Source organism: Tenebrio molitor, chromosome 4, assembly GCF_963966145.1.
Source record: "Tenebrio molitor chromosome 4, icTenMoli1.1, whole genome shotgun sequence".
Lineage (NCBI taxonomy): Eukaryota > Metazoa > Arthropoda > Insecta > Coleoptera > Tenebrionidae > Tenebrio > Tenebrio molitor.
Window position 1 is genome coordinate 15317015 of NC_091049.1, and position 14687 is coordinate 15331701.

Genomic DNA, 14687 nt, shown 5'->3' on the forward strand with positions numbered 1-14687 from the left:
TGCCTACTGCGATTTTTTAAATATAACAAACTATATATATATATATATATATATACGGCCAGTTATCAATGTGAGGACCCACCGTAGCCCGTATAAAGTGAGGACCACCAGAAGGAACACATATACAGTGATGCGCGTACCTGATTGCAGTTTCCTGCATTACATTTCATAGATTCCCCGCGAGTATACACTTAAAAACTTGTAGATGGCGGAAATATTTTTTTAGCGTATATCGTGTTAAAGTGAGGTCTGCGCCGTCCCCTTATCAAAGTGAGCACCGTATATTTATGTTTCAGTCTCTGTATCTTGTGAGCACCAATTTCTGTGTATATGTTCATCAAATGATCAAAGAGAGGACCGTGCGACGTTGTCAAGCTGTGGGTGAGTGTTGTAGGTTGGATGGGTTAGATTTGGTGAAAACATTATTGGAGGCAACTGACATTAAACGCAAGTAAGTACATAATTGGTTATCAAATAATAAGTACTAAGGCTAAGTCGAATACTTCAGGTAAGTAATAGGTACGTCAAGGTAAATAACTTAAGAAAACTGAGATTTCTTAGAATTTTTTAACGTCAGGTGTATTTTAATGAAGGCTGGGACTTTCTTGTATTTTGGTATTGAGCATTGGTAAATTTGCATTATGTTGGTTCCCCGCATCTCACTACTTACAAGACATAACCACATAACCAAAAAATAAAATTACTTGACCTTGAAATATCCAATCTATCCTTAATTTACTTTTTTCACGATCGGTATAGTCGTTTTCAATGACATCCGTGCTGTCAGTGTCATTTTTAATATGTTGCTGCAGATTGTAAACACAAATTTATAACCTTTATTCAAAGTATAAGCAAATCCTAGTTAAAAAAGTGTCAAACAAAGCATTGAGGTTATGGTAATAAGAAAATTTATATTTTGTAAAACAGCAGCAACAAACAATAAAACTCAATCTTCAACATGGTATAAAACATGGTTAAACCAAGTCATCCTCGGAATCCGAATCAGACAACATATTTCCTTTGATTTGTGGGAATTTGCCGCGCGAAGGTAAATTGTCAAATTAGGAAATTCAAAATTACTAAACTGAAACAGCAAGTAATGCCAACATACTGTCATTTTGACAGCACGGATGTCACTGAAAACGCCTATAGTAGAAATCAACTTCTCGGACGTCAACGTCGTGGCAGAAGTAAAACATGTTCATTTTTTTGACAGTTGTGACAAAAGTCTACGATAAGTACTGTCGCGAGAAGAAATTCTAATCGTCAATGTCATTTCAAAATTATGGTTGGGTTGTCACAAATTAAAAAAAAATCCCTGTCTGATCATGCCTATGTCAACAAAGTGTCAGAAAAATGAGACAAAAATGCCACTTAACATCAATACAATATGATGATAGGTTATGACTAGACTTAGGCGAAAAATAGTTGGCGCCCCCACCAGTCTGCTCCAGCGCCGCACCGCTATCTTTTTCGCTGCGAGCGTAAACCGTGGATCGAGCGCGCTGCACTGGATCGTGATGGTGGGAGGTATTCTTGACGCTCTCACTATTTTTCGCCTAAGTCTAGTTATGACAGTTCCGATCGTTTTACAATGGACCATTTTCGTTTGCGTCAAAGCATGACTTTGACGACCAGTTTTTTTTGCTCGCGACAGTACAAAAAGTGTAAGTTAGATACAAATAAAAGCCAACAAGTAATTTATTTTCAAAACTAGATATATTTATGAATGTGGAATAGTTTTATCATCACTAATTCACTATAGTCAATAAAACAAATTGGCAAATCATCCAAAACTTTTGGACGTTAAGTTTATAGTTCCTTGGTTTGTCTGGTTTGTACTGTTGGTCGAAGTCCCGGCTTGTAGTACATACCTGGTTTGCTGTCTTTTGAACGGAGTCTTGTATATACCCCTCAGCCACCGCGATTGATTTCCAGCTCTCATGTCGTTTGATAGTGGTGATATCCGCCTCTAAGTCTGCCAGCAAAGTAGCTGAAGATCTGTGCAAGCAGAGGCCGGTGTACATCGATAGGTGTGGTAAATCCAAAGAGGTTGCCATTATGCTTGGTATCTCACTAAACGTGATAACTGAATATTTTAAACAAATGAAAATCTTTATTAATTTTTTTTTTGCATCGAAAAATGAACACAAATATTATTTTCAAACAAATTGAAACGTACAATTTGAAAAAACTAAAAAAAAGGTGAGGAATTTGATTAATTAAATAGTCCTCCAAATACGATTCGTAGTCAATATGATGCAGATCATTTTTGCAGTGGTGTTACTCATATCAACGGCGCTCGTGCTGCGCACTCGTCGAATTCATATCACAGCGCCGTTGACATAGGTAGCACCACCGCAAAAATATTCGGCATAACAGTGACTACTCATCGTATTACCTACATATGATTATTCGAATAATTCGAATACGATTCCCAGCCTAGATGATACATTAATTTTTGCAATCATTTGATAACAGGGAATAATAGATGAGAGTTGTGCAAACAAATCAATCTGACTTTTATTTGTGACTGAGATTTATTACTTGTAAGAATTCACATGACGCCTGACTCAGATTGCAAAAAGTTGTAAAATTAAAAGTTTTAATATTAAGAATATTATTCTGCAATTTTTTGGCCGCTGGAATAAATGTATTTGCTACTTACTTTATTTTATAGGATACAGGGTGTAACATAATTCGTAAATTTTTACAAAGGATCAATATAAAAAAAAAATTCACTAAATGAATAATTAATCAAGCATCATTCTGGCATTGGCATTGTATTGATTGATGTATTGATATATATTCACTTTTTACTTTAAAAAGATTCGATTTTGCCTTTTTAGAATGAAAAGAAGTGAGCGAATGTTATCAATGGCAAAAGCTAAAAGTAAAGTAGATGAAGAAATAGGGAGAATGTTAGACATTCCTAAATATGAAACAACAAAAGGCTTAGAAGCGACAGAAATTGATCTTCTTCTACAAGGTAAGCAATTTTCGTCTTGTTAAAAAGATCAAATTATCGATAAACTAACCAAGTTCTTTTTACGAATATGATGTATCGTGCGTGTATTTAAATTTATCCTCAAAGTAGGCTTTGAAGACTCGACTGTAAATACGGATAAATGATCACAAATCAGCTGTTTAAATCTATGCTTTTACATGAGCGGTGCGTTCTCAATCGACTCTCCAACGCCAACTTTGAGGATAAATTTAAATGAACGCAACGATATTAAAGAACTATTTTTTTCAGTTCAACATCAGTTATTTAATGTAGTAAAAAGTAATGTTCAAATCTGTGAAGTAACATCAACCGAAAAGAGACCAATAACGAGATTTTTTATTACAACCGGTGCTAAAAGAAACTTGTTCTGCAATTCAGACGCTAGTGAATATTCTCACTTAGATGTAGACACTGTCACATCAAGTGTTGTGGAATCGGACTCGGAACCATACGTAGATAGTGGTGATGAGTACAAGCCGGAAGAAATTTCCGAAAGTGATTCGGATAACAGCGAGATTAGTGAGAGCCCTTTTTCTTTAAAAGATGCCGACACACATAAGAAAAATAAGAAAAACATAGGCAGCAAGAGAAAATTGAATAAGATCGATATTAGTGAGAGCCCTTTTTCTTTAAAAGATGCAGACACACATGAGAAAAATAAGAAAAACATAGGCAGCAAGGGAGAATTGAATAAGGTAAGTTGGTAATTAAAAAAGGTTTCAGACACAGAGTATTTTCTATGTGAGGTGATTCAATTCGTCAAGTAGACTACAACGACAAATTTCGCTCTTATTTAGAATAAAATACACGAAATGTTGTTTAAAAAAAATAATAATTTTTTATTTTGTGATGTTTTTGTTTTTCTATTGGAATATTTTTACGGCTTAAAAACAGTACAAAACTAAACATTTCTTAAATATTTGTCAAGTAAACTTGGTAAAGCAATAGTAAATTATTAACTATGAAAACACTCAACACTTACTTTCAAATTAAACTGTATATTTTTCCAGCAGATGCAGAGTAATGAGCCAACAGAGGCAAGTGAAATTTTGAACGTCGATAATAAAGTGGTGAATAGTAATTTTTTAAATCCTGCTTTTAAATTTTTTTTTCAAGGTACTTGACGCAGTAACAAAACGTAAGCGCGTCTGGGATAAAAGGGACCACTGTTATTTCTGCGATCTTGACGTTTTAAAATTTTCCCGTCATGTTTTAAGACATCATCAATCAGAAATAGAAGTTCAGGAAATTTTAGCGTTGAATGTAAAAGATAAGCGTAGGAGAATACTATTTCAAAAATTGCGAAATAGAGGAAATTTTTTGAAAAGTACAATCTCTGCAGATGTAGTACCAGTGAGAAAACCAGCATATAAAAATTTAGACAAACCATCTCCATCCACATATTTGCCTTGCAAATATTGTAGGGGGTTTTATAAAAAGAAGTATCTATGTAGACACATGAAAAGGTGTCCGCTTAACAACGATGATAAATCTGAAAGGGTAAATGCCCAAAGTGAGGGACAATCTCTTTTTTCTACCTACAGAGAAAATGACGTTTTACGGAAAGATATTTTTCCAACGATGCGTGCTGACGAAATATCGTTTGTGGCAAAAACAGATCCTCTGATTTGTGCTGTGGCAAGGCGATATCTAAAAAGTCATCGTGAAAAACAATTCTGGATGGTTGCTTCTAGAAAAATGCGACAGCTGGCACATTTACTTATAGAAATAAAAAAAAAAGTCAAAGTCAAAAGTTTGTTAAGTGCCTTGGATTCATCGAATTTTGATATTATTGTAGAAAGTACTAAAAAAATTGCCCGATTCAATCCGGAGACGGAAAGTTACGGGGCCCCATCATTGGCGCTGCACATGGGGACCGAGTTGAAAGACTGTATTGATGTAGCACATAATATGACACTTAAAAAGGGAACTCTGGGCAGTGAAATCAATAACAGATTAAGTAATTTAAAAGAACTAATCATTAATGAATGGCGATATGAAGTTTCCACTATCGCAAATAATGATCTACAGCAAAAAATGTGGAACAAGCCTTCTCTGATTCCACTGGCGGAGGATCTGACTACTCTAAAAAGTTACTTACTTTCGGAAGGCCTAAAATATAGAAGTGTTCTAGAACAAAATCCACACGACAGAAAGGCATTTACACAGTTATTGGAAATAACATATGTTCAACTGCTTCTTTTAAATAGGAGAAGAGTCGGTGAGCTGCAGAGAATGACTTTAGTTTCTTACACGACCAATATTAACAACACGAACGGTGGTGAGTTTGATAAGTGCATTACTGAAAGTGAAAAAGTATTGATGAATTCTTTCAAAAGAATCATCATTAGGGGAAAACGAGGTCGAGGAGTTCCAGTATTGTTTACAAAGGATATGGTCAGCAATACGGATCTATTAGTTAATTTGCGAGACAATTTTGTCAAAAAATCAAATCCACATTTATTTCCAAATATTAGATCTACAACAAGCATAAGTGGAACAAAAGCTATTTACAAGCATGTGAGAGCCGCTGGAGTAAAAAATGCAGCAGCATTAACATCGACAAAACTACGTAAACATCTTGCGACAATGTCCCAATTAATTAACTTATCGCCACAAGATTTGGAACAATTAGCCACCTTCATGGGACACACATCAGAAATACATAAAACCTATTATAGGTTACCAAATGATGTTTACCAAATGGCAAAAGTCTCAAAGTTACTCTTACTTAACGAGAAAGGGGAGGCGTCTAAATATAAAGGAAAAACTTTGGATGAAATTAATATAAATTTGGATGCATCAGAAAATGAAGATTCAGATGATGGGGATTTCGATGACGACAATATTAGCAGAATTGTTAATGAACACGATGATACAGGAGGGAGTAAGGAAGGAAACTCAGATATGTTGGGCCCTAAGCTTGACAAAAATAAGAATTCAAGTGACGAGGTTACTATTTCTAGCAATCTCTTAGGTATTATAAAATTTCATGTATTTGTTTTATTTTAGGGGGTATCCTACGTAAGCAAATCTGCAAAAAAACCTAAACGAGTTCTTCAACCTTGGACAGAAGCCCAAAAGGAAGTAGCTCTAGCCTACTTTAAAAAGCATTTGCTAAAGAAAATTCCGCCAAAAAAGAACGAGACTCTTGAACTGATCAATCAAAATGGAGAGCTCTTTTCTAACAAAAGCTGGGAAAAAATTAAAATTTTTATTGTTAACACTTACAACAAAAAAGCATAAACTGAAGTTATTGCACTTATGTTTATTTATAAAAATCTTTTTATTATAATATTATATTACGTTTGAGTGTTTGAGGTAATGTTCCTAATGGTATCTCTCAACTTTATTAAGTAACAATTTATTTAAAGAAACTTGTCATATTGTTTTTATGTGAAAACGATTCCTATTAAGTTAATGAAATTATGTGACAATTCTTTTAGTTAAAAAACTGTTGTTTTATTTACCCAGGCTATAGTTTTTTCTGTGGAGGGGAAATCCGTCATGCACCAATCTCCCCGGCTCAACTCCGGGGATTATCTTTCGGCATCAAGGGTGCGTCCTGTCCGACTTTCTTCTGGTCTTTCTTGACTCCCGCACCTCCCCTATCTCTCCGGCAAAAATTAATTGTAGGCACGAATTGTACATTTCCTGAATTGGAAACTTGTTTAATTCGACTAAATTATATATGACAATACATTTTTAAAACCTCACTGAACATTTAAAGGATTAATGGCCAATCTCACCGTCGTAGTGTAAAATTAAGGAGAGCTTAAAAACTTGGTTACAATCATTAAAATTGTAGCAACAATCGTTTCTAAGCTTAGTTTAAAATTAAGGAACGTGGGTGAAATCGGCCATAAGAGTTTAGGTTGTTGTTTTAATTTTTTTTTTTCTTTATTGTTTCATTGGATTTAAATCTCTCTATACAAATTCAACAATTTTCATCGTATAGGTATGCATTCAAAGCGTTAGGTATAGTCAGAAAAAAGTTAGGTTTCGAAACCAGATGTTATAACATTGTTATTTATTTTTTGTACCTAATAGGTATGTTACGTTATTTATTTTCCCGACCCAACGGCTGAGAAAATTAACGATTTTTCCGGTGTTAGCGGCGTGACCAAGGGTTTTTCATGATTATTCATTTCATGATTATTTATTTAAAGTCATAATGAGTCGCTTTTTGTGGCGGTCAGTGTACTAATAATAAAATAATTAATTAACACAATTTAGTGTTATTCACATTTTTATAATAAAAATAAGTAAATAAAATTTTTAGAATAAATAGTTGTAAATTCCGTATGCAATTGCAATATTTATCATGTATTAAAAAGGGAATTAATAAAACAATTCATATTTTTATTACAACCTAAAACCCATGTAGTATTTTGCAAATTGCCAATTTATTACGCGGATCCTTACAGCGAAACTGCTAAATAAAGAGTACAGCGATTCATGAATATTCATGCATCGAAACAGAGTAGTGACACAAATACGCTTAAAAATAAATATAAAGAAATCGTTTCCGCCAATTCACCGTCTGGAACATATACTATGCGGTAAGTGAGCCCCTTGCGCGTTTGCCACATTATCGGACCTCACTTGTTAATGACCACGATCTGAAAAGTATCCGTCTAGAATTTATACACCGCAGAGAGCGCCACCACTCACAAAAGCGTTGAACTATAATATACAATTTGGACCATGGTATGATCAAAATGAGGTCCAGCTAATTTCAACAGATATTGCATATGTAGTGGTGGGAGAGGGCCTAGACTGAATTACACAGGATTGTCAAAGTGAGGACCGTATATTGGTCCTCACTTTGTACCGGACCTCACTTCAAACGCAGTTTACCTACAGCTGGGGCTCACTTTGTACACTGTGAATATATATATGTATGGGGAAAGATACTTTTGAGGAGATTTGTAGCACGGAATGGTACTTTCGAGGAGAATTTGGGAATTTCGAGGAGCTCCTCGAAATTCCATGCAACGGAAAGGTACCTTTGAGGTATCAAGATCTCATTGGTATGTGCTGCCCACTACATGAACTAACACTGTATCGACACTGTAATGAGTTTAACTTGGCTATTGTCCCCTAGGTGGTGAAATACATTACGAAATTATTTTCAAATTTGGACAGCTATTTCATTGCCATAAAATTGGTTTTCAACCCTTATTTTAATTGACAAAATGTTTATAAATTATTATTATTATTCTTATTTTGGCATAATAAAAATCTGCCTTTAAATAAGTTCTTCCACATGATCAATCATATCCTTCATCCCGTTTTAATCAACAATTTGTAAAACTACCTCTTTTTGTGAAATAAATCCAATGAATAATCAATATTTTTTTGCAATATTTTTCGTTAACCCCAAGAATTTTTAGTTCTAATGTTAACAATTTTGATAAGAAGTTACCCTTCAACCTTTCTTTATGTTTGTGAAAGCAAAATACCACAAACGTTAACTGTCTAATTTCGGATAATGATCAACGGTATTTTTTTTTATTTTCACCCCCTGCGTTAACTTTCACAATTCCTAAATGTCGTAAAAGTTTTTTAAAGTGTTGTGATGATCTTAAAAACTGTCACAACACGACTAATGGCTAATCAAAAATTTTGTTTTGCTCATAACTGGCTTATTTACAAATCTGTGCCGCAACCCCCTACACACGAATTGGTACTTTTGAGAAACCGTAACTCCTTGAAAGTATCATTAGATACATAAACTCTATTATCAAGGGCAATTATATTTTTTTGTTGTTTTACGCTCAACCCTTTGAAAAACTACCCCCTTTTGTAAATTTGCTCCCATAATTTTTTTGTTTTTAGCATTGATTGTTCACACTAAGAATTCTTAGTTTTAATGTTAACAGTGTGACAAGAAAATACCCTCCCACCCCCTTTCAACCCACAAACTTTTTTATGTACAAAAAAGGAAAATACTACAAACCTTAACTGTCTAATTTCAGATGACGAACAAACAGTAACTTTTTTCAAGTTTCACCCTCCACTTTTTTTTTCAAAATCCAAAATCTCGTAGAAGTTTTTTAAAATGATGCGATCATCTTAAAAACTGTCACAACATTAATGGCTAATCAAAAATTTTGTTTTGCTCATAACTGGCTTATTTGCAAATCTGTGCCGCAACCCCCTACACACGAATTGGTACTTTTGAGAAACCGTAACTCCTTGAAAGTATCATTAGATACATAAACTCTATTACCAAGGGCAATTATATTTTTTTGTTGTTTTACGCTCAACCCTTTGAAAAACTACCCCCTTTTGTAAATTTGCTCCCATAATTTTTTTGTTTTTAGCATTGATTGTTCACACTAAGAATTCTTAGTTTTAATGTTAACAGTGTGACAAGAAAATACCCTCCCACCCCCTTTCAACCCCCAAACTTTTTTATGTACAAAAAAGGAAAATACTACAAACCTTAACTGTCTAATTTCAGATGACGAACAAACAGTAACTTTTTTTCAAGTTTCACCCTCCACTTTTTTTTTCAAAATCCAAAATCTCGTAGAAGTTTTTTAAAATGATGCAATCATCTTAAAAACTGTCACAACATTAATGGCTAATCAAAAATTTTGTTTTCCTCATAACTGCCTTACTAATCTGTGCCGCAACCCTCTACATACGAATTGGCACTTTTGAGAAACAGAAACTCCCTGAAAGTTTCATTAGGTACATAATCTTCATTGACTGTATCTAATGATACTTTCAAGGAGTTTCTGTTCCCTTACGGGAAAGGATATTTTTTTGTCGTTTTGCGTTCAACCATTTGAAAAACTACTCCTTTTGTAAATTTTGTAAAATTAAAAATTATTTTTGTGAAAACTGTTAAGAAAATAAAAAATGCAAGTAAAGAATTAAAATAAATTTCAATTATTGAGAGACACTTTATCCACTTTTGCAATCTTTAATCTATGTCAAGGAGACTCCAGGTCGTCTATACTTACAAAAAAGATTTGAATCAAAAACTTTGAAAAGACTTTTTAAACGAAAGGTTAGTCGACTCCATTTTCTATTTATAATTTCTAGTTTCTAATATCATTTTAGGGTCAATTTTGTCTTCAAGATTTGTTTTTTTAATAATATAAATTCATGTTTATGTAACATCATTTCGAATAGAACATAACCTTAAAAAATTGATATCACGTAAAGATACTTTTGAAGAACACGAATTCCCCAAAAGTACCTTTACGAGAATCGAAGGTATATTCGGAATCAGTGCTTTTTAATTCGTTTGTGATTTGGACAATTGCAAGTATTTTTAGTACTGTTTAATAATCACTAATGAAGTAAAATCGGATGTAAAAAATATTTCGCCAAATACTAGAAGAGTCACTCGATTCCATTTCATATTTAATATTTTTTTTAAATGGGGTTACTGCGGGATTCCTGTTGATAATAATTTAATGTCAACTTTGCCTTCAAGATAATTAGGTCTTTTTAAAAAGGCTCAGAGAGGCCGTCATACTCTGTAACATCATTTCCAGTAGAACATACCTATATAACCTCAAAATTGATATGACGTAAAGGTACTTTTGAAGAACATAAATTCCTCAAAAGTACCTTTGCGAGAATTGAAGAATGATTCGGAATCCGGCTTTTTAATTCGTTTGTGATTGGGATAATTTCAAGTATTTTTCTTTTCACTAATCAATTAACATCCGTTGTAAAAAACATTTCCCAAATACTAGAGGGTCACCCGATTCCCTGTCATATTTAATATTTTTAAGAATGGGGTTGCAGCGGCATTCCTGTTGATAATAATTTAATGTCAACTTGGTATTCAAAATAATTAGGTCTTTATAAAAAACTCAGAGAGGCGGACATACCTACTCTGTAACATCATTTCCAGTAGAACATACTTATATAACCTCAAAATGGACACCACGTAAAGGTACTTTTGAAAAACACGAATTCCCCAAAAGTACCTTTGCGAGAATTGAAGAATGATTCGGAATCCGGCTTTTTTGTTCGTTTGTGATTACGATAAAATTGATATCACGTAAAGGTACTTTTGAAGAACGTAAGTTCCCCAAAAGTACCTTTGCGAGAATTGAAGAATGATTCGGAATCCAGCTTATTTATTCGTTTGTGATTGGGATAACTTCAAGCATTTTTAGTGTTTTTTATCACTAATCAAGTAATATCAGTTGTAAAAAATTATCGCCAAATACTAGAGGGGTCACCCGATTCCCTTTCATATTTAACACTTGTAAGAATGAGATTGCAGCGGGATTCCTGTTGATAGTAATTTAATGTCAACTTTGTCTTCAAGATAATTAGGTATTTTTAAAAAGGATCAAAAAGGCCAGCACAGTCTGTAACATCATTTCCAATTGAACATACTCCTAAAACGCATATCACGTGAAGGTACTTTTGAGGAACACGAATTCCCCAAAAGTACCTTGCGAGCCATTGCAAGGACGGCGATGTTGAACACCCGATCGGTGCTTGACCCTGGTTTCGAGAGAATGAACTATTTATAGATTTAGAATCGAAATTTAATGTAGCCTATGTTTAAAATGTGGGGCCTAATTAGGTGTTGTAAGGAGGAGTAAGTCGGGCAAGATTTTTAGGAACGATCTTGTACTCAGACGAAATAAATGTTAATTTTTTAGGTTTTGAGCAGTATTTCTTACAAGCAGTTGATTGTTTACTGAAAATAAAATTTGCATTTTGTTTTATTTAAATAATAACAATTAAAACGTATCGGTGTGTTATTTTATACAGGGTGTTATTTTTATTTTATTTTTTTATTAAAAAGTCTCGGTGTTATTTTATATAATGTACAGTAAGAACCCCTGGACTCCTTTCGATGTAAAGTGCACCCATAAACCGTGGATTAAATTCGATAAAATGCAAACAAACAATTTGTAAAAAAAATCATCTTCGGACAGATCAATTTCTATTTTCACGTGATGAACAATGACTGAGAGCCCGATTTCAAGTCAGGGTGTCAAATAGGTGGTGCAGCGCAAATGTGTAGCTATCTTTGTCGTACACATTAATTACTAATATGCGTCATCTTTCTCAAATTTGCAATTTTGTGCCGTTACCATGACAATACAAGTTGCAAGTCAACTTGAAATCGACCTCTTAGTCTGTTGGCAATGAAACAGTTGAAAAGTACTGGTGGTTTTTTGTCTCGTAATTGGCACTGACCGGATTTTTTAACTTGAGATGACATTAAATAGATTTTTGGTTATGCCGGTTATGTTTATGCTATTCCAATCAGATTCCCTTTCATTCATTCATTTTTAAGAATGGGGCTGTAGCGGGATTAATTTTGATAATAATTTAATGTCAACTTTGTCTTCAAGATAATTAGGTCTTTTTAAAAAGGCTCACAAAGGGCAACATACTATGTAACATCATTTCCAATAGAACATAACCTCAAATTTGATATCACGTAAAGGTACTTTTGAAGAACACGAATTCCCCAAAAGTACCTTTGCGAGAACTGAAGAATGATTTATTTGTTTGTGATTGGGATAATTTCAAGGGATTTTTAGTATTTTTTAATCACTAATCAAGTAGGATCGGTTGTAAGCAATACTTCGTCAAATACTAGAGAGGTTGAAGCGGGATTCCTGTTGATAATAATTTAATGTCAACTTTGTCTTCAAGATAATTAGGTCTTTATAAAAAGGTTCAGAAAGGCCAACATACTCTGTAACATCATTTCCAATAGAACATAACCTTAAAATTGATATCTCGTAAAGGTACTTTTGAAGAATACGAATTCCCCAAAAGTACCTTTGCGGATTCCGATGACATTAATGAAATCGATGGCTTCTTTGCACCAAGGGTCTAAGGTTTCAAAGGCTAAACCTTTAAATACATAATTTGATGAAATAATTGAACTATATTTGCTATGTTTGCGTTTGCAAACTTCAGAAGTTTTCAAAACGTAACTATCTGCAAGTGTATCTACAACAGTAACGTCCCAAACCTTTAATCCCATCTGGGCGTTTTCCGTCATCCCGAGACAGTCCGTTTGGTTCTAAAGTTGAATTAACATGAATAGAAGTCAAAGCCCGGTTGATAATAGAATTAATTTCAGTGTGTCAGGAAAATCTACCACTGCTTTTTGAACAACTTAGACCGTGGATGCCAATTTAGTCAACTTTCGTGCATTTGCAAATATGAGGTGTACAAAGATTACAACCCAATATTAAACGAATACAAACTTGGAAGGAAGTGTTATCTAAAAGAGTACCAATATTAGGAGAAGGTATTGCATGTAACCAAGATTTTCGGCATTGCAAAGCCTAAAGGCGGCCTTACACCAAGGCAACAATTGGCAACATGTTGCCCGCAACATTTTTTAATAATCACCGGCAAGATTAATAGAAAATGTTGCAGGCAACATGTTGCCAATTGTTGCCTTGGTGTAAGGCCGCCTTTATAACGAGCCAAGTCTCTAGGTGATTTAAAGTTTAAGTCATTGGCAATTATTCGTTTGGTATTGATATTATCCCAATTCTTCTGAAATTGTGGAATTGTTGGTCTTTCGTTCTCAATTAATTATTAATTCATTATTATAAGAAGTATTACTAGTTGTATAATTAACCCGGACAAGATTGTGTTTTAATGTGTTTGGATTAATTTATTTATTTTTAATTAAATTAATTCGACAAAAATATTAGTGCATAGAATTGGCTCTTCAAGTAATATTAAGATCGTGTTTTCTGTTTATCTTAAAAACGTAATCTTCATTCCAGGCCTGATAAGTACATATTGTATAGCCGGCGTCATTAAATCAAACGATCAGTTTTCGCCGAAGTTGTAAAACTTTCCCGCGCGATTTTTTTGTTTCGCTGTGGGAACGCTTGAAATGGAGCCTTTCCCGATGTTTACGCTATTCTTACCACTCCCGTTGATGTAGCATTTTTGATTTATTTTTGTACTACGCTTATAAACTGTTTAATTGGAGATGACATGAACAAAATGAAAAGTATTTTAGGACTTCCACCGCACACGTTCCACACCCCATCCCCCGTCAATTTATAAAATATTAAATTTTACATAAAATTATATTTTCGAAATTTGTTGCGCAACCCCTAGATACAGATTGGTACTGTTGAGAAACAAGAACTCCTTGAAAGTATCGTTGGATGTATAGTGCGCCCATAAAAGGTGGATTAATTTCGAAAAAATGCAAACAAACAATTTTTGAAAAACAATCTTCGGACAGATCAAATTCTATTTTCTAGAAGACATATTTTAATGAGAAAGTTGACCTTAAAATGTCATTAGGAAGCAATTGGCAACCCTCATTTTAAAGAATTTAAATAGCAAATGGGAGCCAATAGCTGTTACAAAAAACATGCATTCTCTTATAATTAACCATTGAATAGTATATTGTATATCAAGAGTTGAAAATGAAAGATTTCACACGAGTTTGCAGAATTGAGCCACAAGCCGTAGGCGCGTGGCTTAAGCAAACGAGTGTGAAATCGAATTTTCAACACGTGGTATACACGATATTTTTCCGACGACCACAAAAAAAAAACGCTAATATTAGGCATCCCTTCAAACTTCAAATATCATTCGACAGAGCTGCGGACAAAATAATTATGCCGTTGCGGGGAGATAGACATCGTTAATCATCGGCCCGTGTACAATATAAAAACACACAGCTGTCGGC

General features: G+C 34.0%; 1 long non-coding RNA gene across 5 annotated transcripts; it reads left to right on the forward strand.

Annotated features, from left to right (window-relative positions):
• The first annotated feature begins 73 nt into the window (after positions 1–73).
• LOC138128042 (uncharacterized) lies at positions 74–6314 on the forward strand. Of its 5 annotated transcripts, none has more exons than XR_011158499.1 (6): positions 74–242; positions 297–451; positions 2850–2989; positions 3257–3702; positions 4018–5959; positions 6020–6314. It is a non-coding gene; the product is annotated as an uncharacterized lncRNA (long non-coding RNA). The 5 variants fall into 5 exon arrangements; XR_011158498.1 differs by having other exon boundaries at positions 76–451; positions 4018–4074; positions 4124–5959; XR_011158502.1 differs by having other exon boundaries at positions 76–451; positions 4021–4074; positions 4124–5959.
• Positions 6315–14687: the final 8373 nt, after the last annotated feature.